Source organism: Cajanus cajan, chromosome 10 (assembly GCF_000230855.2).
Source record: "Cajanus cajan strain Asha chromosome 10, NIPB_CcT2T_4, whole genome shotgun sequence".
Taxonomy (NCBI): domain Eukaryota; kingdom Viridiplantae; phylum Streptophyta; class Magnoliopsida; order Fabales; family Fabaceae; genus Cajanus; species Cajanus cajan.
Genome location: NC_138526.1, coordinates 23,285,649 through 23,298,258, shown reverse-complemented (window position 1 = coordinate 23,298,258; position 12,610 = coordinate 23,285,649). Strand labels below are relative to the sequence as shown.

Below are 12,610 nucleotides of genomic sequence, written 5' to 3'. Positions count from 1 at the left end.
AAGTTCATGTTTTCTCAATTTTAGTTCTTTAAATTTTTATCCTTATAAATATGCATTTTTCAAATTTTAGTTCTTTAAATATATATTATAATTTTCTTTCACTTTAGTTCATGTAACTTCGTACTAACAACTAAAAATTAGAAAGAAAAAATATAAATTTATATTGACTAAACTTTGAAAAAAAAAATATTATAAAGATTGAAATTGAGAAAGGATAATCCTATAAGGATTAAAAATAATTTTAAAAAATTGTAAGGATCAACATTAAAAAACTCTAAATTAATATTTAGCTTTTATTTTATATATAATATTTGAAAAATTAAAGTAAGCATAAATTATATATATATATATATATATATTAATCAATTTTATCAAGATATTTTTTAATTATCATTTATATATAAAGGAAGTTTTTTTTTCCTAAACACGTATTACGAATTTTTCAAAAACATTTTTGCTCAACATGTTTTTTTTACTCTATCTTTTTTAATTAATTTAATTTAATTTACCTTTTCTCCATAACTCTCTCTCTCTCTCTCTATATATATATATATATATGTGTGTGTGTGTGTGTGTTTCTTTTCAATAAACATAACTTTACTTTCTTCTCTCTTGCCACATCAGTATGCTATAATACTTTTCGTTTGTATAAGTTTTTTGTTCCAAATATTGTTATATTTTTATACAATTGTAATTTTAGTACATTTATATCATATATAAATAAATCTTAAATAAAATTTTTATTATAATGTTGTTAAAAGAAATACTACTTTTTAAAGTATTTATCTTACTACTAATGCATTTTCTATAACTAATAAATATTGCATGATTGTGTGAAGAAAAAAATACACTTACCTTTTCTCCGAAAAAAAATATAAAACACGTATAATATTAAGTAATATTCATTTCAGTAGTTTAAATTATAAAAATTTTAATCAACTTAATTTAATTTTTTATTTAAAAGTATTCAAAATAAAAGCAATATGAATATTATAAGAGGTAAAAGTAATAAATACATGAGATTTAAAACAAAGCTAATTGCATATAGTAAATATTTCACTTCATTTTTAATGTATTTTAATTTTTTTTAAATACCAGTATTTTATTATTTTTAAAACTAAAACAACAACTTATTACTATGTATAGTTTTTTTCTTATATTTATCTTTTTTAATATTATTTTGGAATTTAAAATAATATCATATTAAAATTATAATAATATATCTTTTTGTATATTTTATCAGTATTATTTCTATTTAGCTTATTGTTATTTTTAATGATAATTTAAGTTAAATTCATTTATAAAGATAAAAGTTATTTAAATTTATCAAATAAAAAATTTAAAATATTTATATTTAATAATATAATATGTTTAAAAAATTATATTAACTAATATTTTTTATACTTATATAAAATAATGGAAAAAATAGTTGTTAGTGATTTATTTTTTAGTTTCCCTCCTAAACTCTAAGAGTAAAATTACTTTTTCAAAGGTGAAAGTAGAAAGGGGAAAGGTGCGTGCCCCTTCTCTTCCACATCCCTACTTCTCCACTCTTCTTCCGTACGGTTTTTATTCTCTTAATTTTTCCTACTTCTTTTTTATTCTCTTAATTTTGCCTGTGAAATCTGAGAACATCAAAGCTTTTTCTCTGAATAATGTTTTTTGTTGTTGTGGATTTACGCCTGCTGGGTCGCATTTGGGTCGAACCCTAATAGTTGCTGAAACGGCATCGATTACTTCCACGACCAGTCTTCATATGGTTTGCGGTGGTTGCTGAAACGGCGTCGTCATCACCCACTGTGTCCGTTGAGAGTTGAGGCGTCGATTGCCTTTTCTGATTCCCTCCATTCAGGTTTCCTTATCTACTTCTTCTTTTTTTCAATGTTTTTTTATAATTAATATTTTATTATTTATTTCAATGGCTTACAAGAATGACCCAAGAATCGAAAAGTGATTCAGCAAAATGCACCTACACATCACTTTTATTGGATTTTAGTGTCTCCAATCTCACACACTGATATGAACGCACGCCACATATAATTTTAAATTAAATTATAATTTTAATATAGTGCCTTTCACGATTCTTTACTATAATTTTAATGCCGCAACATTTAAGAAAGCCAACATTTTGTAGCTTTGGTATGTGGAATCTTCACGCCGATTGCTTCAAATGTTTTAATGGTTTTCTAAAACAATCATTTTAATTACATACATACAGACATTTTGATTCTTTCCTAAAAGAAAACATTTTAATTAACATACTTTAGAAAGAAACACTAATAATCTTTATTTGTGTTGATTTCATTATATACTTTATTTAGAACATAATTGATTAATCCATTTTGATGCTTGTTAAATTAAGTTTGAGCCTTTGTTTGGAATGGTTTTTGGTTGTGGAAAGGAAGTGAAGAAGCCAAAGGATTGGCTTGGTATCAATTTAGTAGTTTTTCTTTTTTGTACTTATGAGAAATGTCAAGTTTTGTTTGGCTTTTAAATGTATGTCTGTGTGCCTCTTTTCTTCCTTATTGTGGCTTTATTCCTTTTCTAATATTTGGAATTTGTTACATTAAAATTGTTGTTAATGATGTCTTAAAAATCTTTACCCATGGATTTTTTTAAGTGCAGTTTTGTTTTAATTCTTTAACAAGTTGTGAAAGTTGAAGGTTTTGAAAATTAATGAGTTTCTTTGGTAAATTTCATTACTTACAATTTGTACTGTAATTTTTTTACAGGAGGCACAAGAGAATCGTCTTGTTTCTTATCGTGAAGTGTATAACAAAGTTCACAAAAAAAATGATGGTGAATTTGTCTCAACTAGGGCAAAGAAATTTATTGTATGTTATTTTATATTTTAAGATTGATTATGTACTTTTTTAATCTCTTACTATTTCACTTATTTTTTTTTGTTTATTATTTGTAGGAAACATATGAAGAATCAATGACACAAAAATATGGAGAAGACACTTCATCTCATCCTGTAATTGATTCTGATCTTTGGTTAAAAGCTGCAGGTGAAAACAAGAAGAAAAGAGTGCATGGCATGGGACATAGCTTGGATCTTGGAACTAGTAGCTCTACCCAAGCTTCATCTCCGGAGGTTGCAGGTTCCTCTGCAAATCTTACGCCTATGACAGAAGAACGGGTCACTGCAGTTATAAATAATGCATTGGCCTCTTTTTTGCAAACACAAATACCAGAGATGATGATGAGGCAAATAATTCAAGCAGTTCAACCATCAACAACACCATCAACCAACCAACATAGGGAGGATCAAGGACGAGATGATGATTTTACTAGCTTAGGTTGATTATTATTTAGGATGACTTGTTATTTGGCTTTTCTTTTTGTAAGACATTAATTAGTTTAGGTTTCTTTAAGATATAGTATGCACAAGTTGGATTTTGTAAGACATTTAACAATTTGGTTTTGTAAGAGATATTGTTACATGCAACTTTTATTTTAAATCATGTCGAATTAAAAAAAAATTATGTAGTTGATTTAGATTTATTTAAAATATCAAATTAAGTGACATATTTACAGGGATGCATGAGAGAATAATGTAATTAGGAAAGCGAGATATTAGCGAGGGATTCGCGAGGAAACTCAAAAGATATGTTGTGAAGGTTTCGCGAGGGATTAGCGTGGTATTCGCGAGGGAACTCAATCCATATGCTTTGATGGATTTGCGTGGGATTAGTGAAGGATTTGCGAGGGACATATTTGCGAGGGTTTAGCGAGGGATTAGCGAGGGATTAGCGAGGGAACTTAATCGATATGCTTTGATGGATTTGCGTGGGATTAGCGAAGGATTTGCGAGGGACACATTTGCGTGGGTTTAGCGCGGGATTTGCGAGGGACATATTTGCGAGGGTTTAGCGAGGGGTTTGCGAGGAAATATTAAATACAATTAGCGAGGGAATTTGGGTTCTACATTTGCGAGGCGACAGCGAAGAATTAGCGGCACCAATTTGCGACGGACTAGCGAAGCTGGTTGCGAGGGAAAAACGAAGGAATGTAGCGAGGGAATTGCGAGGGATATGCATCCGTCGCTAATTAGCGACTTGAATTTAGCGAGGGAATGATCCCTCGCAAATCCCTCGCTAGTCCCTCGCCATTCTGTTTAGCGAGGGATTTGCGAGGGATCTTTCCCTCTCTAATTCACAATTTTCTTGTAGTGTATATTAGATATTGAATAATATTTATGAAGGTTTTCTTTATGTGAACCCTTTTACCTAGCTATGCTAAAAATTTTAGTTCCTTAATCTATTTACATTATTACAATATATGTGTTGGGGTAGTAAAGGTGTCACAATTTATGATGTGTCGACCGCGTTTGGTAGGTGCCTCAAACATGTTTACGACGTCTTTACGATATACAAGACTACAAGTGGAGCACTTTTGAGTTTTGGTAAAAGAATAAATAAATAAATAACTAAAAATGGTTTTTCTTAAGAGGTTTTAATCCGATCCAATTCAAATAAATAAGTTTAGTTACCTAGAGTTTTTAAAGTCAGTTTGGTTTAGATATTTTAGATCAGGATCGATTATTTTTGGATTAGTTTGGTTCAATTTCAAATAGTTTGGTTTAATTCTATTTCTTTCACAATCCTACCATCTATTACCATAGTCAATAATAATTTTACTGTATACCTCTAAAAGTTAAAAAAAAAATGAAAAATATTAACCATTTTGAATTAAATTTAATTAACTTATTACTACTTTTTTAACCATTAATTTATCTTATATTTTGGCTTCTTTTTCATCGCATCTTTCACATAACTAGACAATAACCGCTTAAAATTCTCTCTTCTCTTATATTCACATCAACTACAAACACATAAACACTTTAAAAAACCCTAGTTTTCTTACGGTTGCAAAGAAAAATTATATTTTTCTAGGAAGATTCCTAAGTTTGTTAGTTGTTGTACTTCATTAACCCTCAAGTAAGGCAATGGAAACAAACATTTTTCATCTCCCTTTCATTATAAGAAATTTGCAATTTAGTGAGGAAAATAATCCCTCACTAATCCACTGCTAATTTGTGACAAATTAGTGAGGAACACATGTATCTTTTTAAATGCTCACTACTTATAGACAAATTTGTGTGTATACCATTTTCTTGCAAATTCCTTGAGAAACCGAGCAATTTGGAACCAAAAATCCATTTCCTAGCTTTTTCCTTATTAGAATCATGTGTTATTTAACGGTAAATGTTTTCCCTCACAAATGTTTAGCTAAATTTAAAAAAAAAACAAAAAACAAAAAAAAAACAAAATTTCATATAGCAAGAGATTGATCTCGTTACAAACTCCTTGCCAAAGTGTTACACATAATGGTTCTCACAAATCCCTCCATTAATCCCTCATAAGATAGCAAGGAATATGTCCTCATAAATCAAATAACTAGTGTCTCGTAAATCCTTCGCTACTTTCTTACAAATCTCTCATGATAAAAAATGCTACACTAAATGATCCTCTTAACGCCTTCATTAATCTTTTGCAAAGTAGTAAAAAAAATGTGTCCTTTGATAAGTTCCTCACAACTCCCTCCCAAATCTAGCAAATAATTTCTTTGTCAAAGTTGAAATAATTTTATATCATGTAAGCATTTTTAGGAATTATTTTTTATGATAAAGTTTTCAAATAATTTTATTTCACAACATTGACTTTAGAAATGTTTTCTTAACATCTTTTCTTTTCTAAAATTGAATTAATTTCAATATTTTTTTTGTAAAATAAATTGTCAAAAATAAAATAAAAATGATACTATAAGTTATTTATCACAAGTCTAAAAATCATTATAAATTTATCATGTGTTAAAAAAAATACATTATAAATTTTAGGATTAAATGCGTTTTTGACCCTTCAAAAATTGACTCTATTTAATTTTAGTCCCTCAAAAAATATTTTTTTATTTTAGTCTTCCAAATTTATATAATACCTCTTTTTAATTCCATTTTAAATATTGTTAACTTTTATTATTAAAATAGATCGCCTTAGCATCTAAATCATCATTAGTTTTATTAACATAAATTTTTTAATTTAAATATTAATTATTTTAGAGTTAAGTTAAGTTTTAAGATAAAAATTAATTTTACTCAATAATTTCTTTTTTACTTGAACAAAGAGTCTCTTACCACTACAAGAAAAATGTAAATTTCCGACGGAAAATTTCCGACGGATATGGATCCGTCGGAAATTTCCGACGGATTTATATTTTTGTCGGAAATTTCCGACAGAATTCTCTGTCGGAAATTTTCCGTCGGAAATTTTCGACGGAAATATAAATTCGTCGGAAATTTCCGACGGAAAAATAAATCCGTCGGAAATTTCTGCCGGAAAATTTCCGACAGAATTATTCTGTCGGAAATTTCCGACGGAATTTTCCGTCGGAAATCTTATTTTTAATTTATATTTTAAATTTATTTTTTTAATTTCTTATTTTTAATTTATTATTTTTAATTTCTTATATATATTTGTAGTATTAAAAATTTTATATATCTTTTAAAGGTATAAATATATATTATAATTATTTATTACAAGTTTTTTATATCTACGATTAGTATTAAAGATGAAAATAAATTAGGTTATACTATATTTTATTATAATTTACTTGGTTTAAACCTAACTTTCTTTAAAAATATATATTTTAAGTGTGACTTATTTATCTATCATAGATAATTTTTAAATATTTGGGTAGAACTACAATCATATAGACTTATTTTATAATAATTTAACACTATTAAAAATATAAAAATCTATATGTTAAATTTATAAAAATAAAGTTTAATTTATTTATGATATAAATCTGTTTTTAATATCTAATATATATTTTTAGATGATAATTTATTTTAAAATATATCTTATAATAACAATTTTAAATGGAATATAAATCTTATGATTTTTCTTATTTTGATTTTTTTAATCAATGTATACAATTTTACTATTTTGATTTTTTCAATCAACGTATACAATAAATAAAAAACACAAAAGAAAAACATGCATGCTACAAATTTTATTTTATCAAAAAATTATGTTTTAATATATTACATTATATATGTGAATATTAAGACATATATATATATATATACATATATATTATAATTAAACTTTTTTAAAAATTAATTCATTATTAAGAAATTTTTTTTATCACATGAGAATTAATTTCCTTCAAAAATTTGACAGATATCAAATAGATAAACATTTTTTCTGAATCTATATATTTATTTTATTAGAATATAATTTTTATTTTTTAAAATATATTATTTTTTTAGATAAAAAATTATGTATATGTCAAATAGTAGTGAGGGCAAGTGCCTCACTATTACAAACGTGCAGCTGTCGCTGTATATATATGTATGTGTATATATATATATATATATATATATATATATATATATATATATATATATATATATATAATATAAGGGGTTATAATTATATCGGTGTAACTTTTACTAAGTATTATGCCGCTCTATAACTTTATATTAAATGTGAATTTTGTAAATCCAACCGTTAAATTGAAAGTTCATATCACTTTATACGTGTATATCAAGTTTTGTTAAAATTGAACAACAACTGGAAGATAATCCAAGTGTTCATATTTTAGTGTATTTTGAAATGAATATATTACATCAATTTTGTTTTATAAAAATGAAGTATCAAATCATCTTGGATTAATATAAAGTTTTGTATATATAATCTATAAGAGATATGAACTTTCAATCTAACAGTTGGATTTACCAAATTCACATTTAATACAAAGTTATTGAGCGGTGTAATACATTGTAAAAGTTGCATTTAATATATATATATATATATATATATATATATATATATATATATATATATGAGGGGGTTATAATTACAATGGTATAAATTTTACTAAGTGTTACACCGCTCAATAACTTTATATTAAATGTGAATTTTGTAAATTCAACCGTTAAATTGAAAATTTTTTACTCTTAAATCATATATATATATATAGACACACACACACACACACACACACACACACACACATATATATATATATATATATACATGAGGGGAGCTATAATTACAATGGTATTAATTTTACTAAGTGTTACACCGCTCAATAACTTTATATTAAATGTGAATTTTGTAAATTCAACCGTTAAATTGAAAATCTTTTACTCTTAAATCATATATACAAAATGTTATATTAATCGAAGATGATTTTTTATAAAATAAAATTAAATCTGTCGAAAAATTTATATTTTTGATGAGAAAATTTTTGTAAGAAAAGTTATATTATTGATAGAATATTTCAGACAAATTTATATTTGTCGAAAATGTAAGAACTGATTTTAAATTTGATATGAAAATATTATGATATAATTAGATAAGATTTTAAGTTAGTATTTTATTAATGGTTGATAATTAAAAAATAAAACATGGATAAATACATTATTTGAATTTTATATGTTTGATTTAAGATAACTTACAAAATAACTCTCGGTAAAGTTATTCCGCTCAATAACTCATGGTGTGTTGAATTTCATCGATCCAATTAATTGTTAAATTAAAAGTTATTAAATTTTACTAATAATTAATATAAAAAATTAATTAGTTTTGGAATAAATTATTTGCTAATTAACAATATAATTGAAATATTAAGTATTTTAAATTATTTAACTAAAATCTTATTGACAATTTACTATATGATCTTAATATTTTTGTATAACTAATATCTGGTTTTAAATTTGATATGAAAATATTATATATAATTAGATAAGATTTTAAGTTAGTATTTTATTAATAGTTGATAATTAGAAAAAAAAAATAAGGATAAATACATTTTTTAAATTTTATATGTTTGATTTAAGGTAAATAAATATATTAAATTAATTAATAATTTATTTAAAATATTAAAATTTAATTTATAAGTATGTAATAAATAAATATTTATAATTTTATAAATTATATTATCATTATAAATTATAAAATTAAATAATTTAAATTATAATTTTAAATAAAAATAAGTAGATGTTAATTATAAAAGTAAGTACATATAAATAAAGAATAATTAAATATATTATTATTATTATTATTATTATTATTATTCGTAATATAAAATTATTATATATTATTATTATAGTACAAATATGAGATTGTATATTTGAGGATGACTTAAATGAATTAATTTGTACAAGTTATACTGACAACATACATAGACATTTCGGTAGCTTACTCATCAGAACTTCACAGTTAAGCGTGCTTAACCTGGAGTAGTACTGGGATGGGTGACCTTCTGGGAAGTCTCCCAGAAATTGCACAAGTAAGAATAAAACACGCTAAACAGTGAAATATTGTGAAATAGAACCCTTGAGAAGCCAAATATGAGAGTTGTTACATTAATAAATTTATTAAAATTAAAAAAAAATTATAATTTTCGACGGATTTTTCCGTCGGAAAATTTGACAGCAATTTCCGACGGATTTTTTCCGTCGGAAATTTTGACAGCAATTTCCGACGAATTTTTCCGTCGGAAATTTCCGAAGGAATTTTCTGTCGAAAAATTCCGTCGGAAAAATTATTTCCGACGGATTTTTTTTTCCGACGCCACTTTTTCCGACGGATTAAAATCCGTCGAAAATCTGTCGGAAAAAGCAAAATCCGTCGGAAATTTACCTATTTCCGTCGGAAATCAGCATTTTTCTTGTAGTGTACTAAACTCAAATAAAATCCCCTCACAAACTCAAAGCAAGGATTTATTTTAACTCCTTCGTTGATAATCCTCTAAACTCTAAATTCTCAACTTTTGGTGACATCCTTTCATTATTAGCAGCTTTTAAAGTTCTCAACACGTGAATTACTCTAAATAACCTGTAATAGAATGTGACATTTTCTATATAGGATAAGATTGAACCCTTCCAAATTAAAAAATGTGAATATCAATATATTAAAACATCACATTTGACACTCATATTATAATGAACGATGACTATTCAATATAGAAGGTGTAGTTTTTATAACATGTATCAATCCATCATAAAATATATGAACATTTTATATTATCAAGATTTATAATGAGTTCAGCACCATATAACCATAAAAGTCCCTTACATTTTTTTAGAGGATAAGAGTGTCCAACATAATAATCATGATTTGGAGTTTTCCTAATTTAAAATCAAACATTTACAAATATGATGAGTGAGTTAAAATACTTTATAGTTAAGTAATTAATTTATAATGTATTTAATAAGTTAACTTCTACTTTATTTAATAGAAAACTTATGTATTTAAATCATAATAATGTTGGATCAAATTAAAATATTTACAAAAACAAATTTGTTTCACTAACCATTAAACTATTTCATGTAGTTCATACCTTATAAGTTTATAATTTTTTCTTTTCTCTTATTACTTACTATTTTAATACATTTGTTTTACCCCTCTTCTCTTTTGCCATTCTATCATCCTCATTCTATTTTTAGTTTTTTTATTTTATTTTATGGAATACGTGATATTTATTTTAACTACTATAGTATTTATTTTAATTTTTAAAATATATTTGATATTTTAGAATTAAAAAATTTAATAAAAAAATATAAGCTACAATTTTCTAAAAATATCCTTTTATCTACAAAATAAAAGTATGATATATAAAATTATATAAATGTGTTATTTTATATTTATTAGTTATGTTAATAATTAAATTTACAAAGCTTAGCTTATAATATGCTAGTTTATTAGTTAATTTTGTTAAACATAACTTTAGACATTGTTAAGATAAATTATTTTCAATTTATACTTACAGAAAAAAGAAATAATATTTTTTCACAAGATAAAATCAACTTCTACATCTTAGAGCTTTTAAAGAAATAAGATGAAAGAGGTCTTATTAAAATTAATATATGTATAAATTGATTTTAATTTATAAAAATAATTTATTTTAGCTTCTTAATTTTTTCATTATAAGTATTTGTCGATGAGTTTGTCAAAAGGTGAGATTAGTGTTTTATTGTTTATCATTTCTTCTACTATTTTTGTTACACAAAGTGCATATGTGCATAATCTTAAGTGTCACGCTTAATGAATTCTTACCAACCCGTTATAAATAATATCAAATTATTTGCATAGTTCTATCTCATTGTTCAAGCTCATAAACAGTTGTTTCATGAGAATCTTTTGTAATGATTACAACTATGAGGAGTGTTCTAGAGCAATCCTCATACAACTCCATCATTAATTATTTTAAGAAAAGTTATAAATAAAATAAAAAATAAATGTATTACGTAATGTTATACTTATTTAGTGTTTTATCTCACTACCGTTTTTAATATTTTATAGTTTTTGGAGAATCATAAGAAAATTTTATATAAATTTTAAAATTAGTTAAATATATTTAATATCTTAATGGCTAATTTACATAGCTACGTGCATTAATCCGTACAATTTAAACTCAAAAATCAAAGTTATTTATAATAATTTTGCATCAATATATTGTTGTTAGTTCGAATAAAACTAGATTTGGTTGCTTTTTTCTTTCTTTCATATTTATATAATGTTTTACATGTTTCAAAATTGACCATTCAAAATTGACAATAAGAAATTAATATGTCTTTACAAAATTTAACTTTCATCAATCAAAAGTTTAACATTCATGTATTGAAAATAAAAAAATAAAATTACATAAAATAATTTCATTAGAATGAATGATTAGATTTTTGAAAAACTAATAATAAAAAAGTAAACGAACGTATCAATTAATAATATAATTACTCCATAGTTATAATAATTGAAATCAATCTACCCTTGCACTCAAAGTCAGCCTAAGGATTGTGTAACCAAAACTTTCACAATAAACTCCTTAAAAAATATTATATATATATATATATATATATATATATATATATATATATATATATATATATATCTCTTTTCAAAATTTCATAACTTAAAAATCCCATTTAAATTATAAATTTTTTTTAAAAGTTCTATATCCAAAAAATATGTAAACATAATAACATTTTAGAAAATTCATCTCAAAATAATTTTATATTTTCACTAAAAAAAATTATTAATTTTAAAAATCTCACTTTAATATTTATTTTAAATTTAATGATATATTGAATCAACCAATCGAAACTTAGCAAAATAAAATTTGAAATTATTGAAAAAGGAATCATATATCTCCAATAATGGTAGCCCCCACCCACCAATAGTTTATGAGAAATTTGAAAACAATCTCTTTCTATTTACACCAAATCTCTCCGAATCGCACCCCTTCTCGTGAGCTGTTTTCGGGTTGTACAACCATAATAGGTATACGTTATTTTCTTTATGCTTTTTCTGACAGCGCTTTCCACCAGTAACGGCTACATCAATATATTTTTTTTATATATGATATTAATATAAAATATTTATCATTAAAAATAATTATTAATTTATATTAGGGTTATAAATATATATATATATATATATATATAAAATAAATATTTTAATTAAAAGATACAAATTACTATGATTTCGTGAACATAATGGTATGATATTTTCTTGAATTATTAATGTGGATTTATTATTATTATTGTAAGGCAGCCACAATATTTTTCCTTTTGCGGCAAAAAGCAATAAAGAAAGCGAAG

General features: G+C 24.4%; 1 long non-coding RNA gene across 1 annotated transcript; it reads left to right on the top strand.

Moving 5' to 3' along the window:
- Positions 1-1,474: 1,474 nt before the first annotated feature.
- LOC109790548 (uncharacterized) lies at positions 1,475-3,451 on the top strand. The gene is made up of 4 exons (XR_014430198.1): positions 1,475-1,560; positions 1,716-1,852; positions 2,733-2,834; positions 2,921-3,451. It is a non-coding gene; the product is annotated as an uncharacterized LOC109790548 (long non-coding RNA).
- Positions 3,452-12,610: the final 9,159 nt, after the last annotated feature.